The sequence below is a fragment of the Scedosporium apiospermum genome (assembly GCF_000732125.1).
Source record: "Scedosporium apiospermum strain IHEM 14462 chromosome Unknown SEQ_SAPIO_0128, whole genome shotgun sequence".
Lineage (NCBI taxonomy): Eukaryota > Fungi > Ascomycota > Sordariomycetes > Microascales > Microascaceae > Scedosporium > Scedosporium apiospermum.
Genome location: NW_015971829.1, coordinates 55,580 through 56,286, shown reverse-complemented (window position 1 = coordinate 56,286; position 707 = coordinate 55,580).

The following is a 707-nucleotide window of genomic DNA, read 5'->3' as shown; positions in this document are numbered from 1 at the left end:
TTATTTTTTATATTATTTTTATTATCTATTATATTTTCTTTATTTATTTTAAAATTTTATTATTAAAATTATTATAGTAAATTCTTATAAAAATTTCTTATTTTTATATAAAATTTAAGTTATATAAAGAATTTATTATATTAAATACTTTAATTTCTAATTTTTTATTTTTATTTTTTTATTTTATAATTTTTAAGGTATTTTTTAATTTTAAATTTAATTTTAATAAATTTATTAATCTAGTATTATATAATATTATTTCTACTTTTTTTATTTAAAAATATAATTAATTTAATTATATTATTATCTTTAAAAAGAGATTTAGAAATTATTTAAAAAGTTTATTTATTAGAAGTTTTAATAGAAATTAGAAATATTAATTATAATAACTATTTTTATAATAATAGGGTTTACTAATAGCTAGATTTAAATATTTATTAGCTAGTAGTAGTTAAAATAATAGTAAAAAATATTTTCTTTTTTAATAATATAGGTTTTAAAAAGTTATTAAAGTCTTTTATTATTTTCTTATTTTTTATTTTTATAAACTTATTATTTTTAGATATTTTAGTAAGCTATAAAAGATATTAGCTTATAATTTAATATTTATTAAAGAAATTTATTTTAATATAAAATAATAATATTTTATTAATTATTATATATTATTAATTTTATTAATATTAATATTATATTAATTATTAATTTTA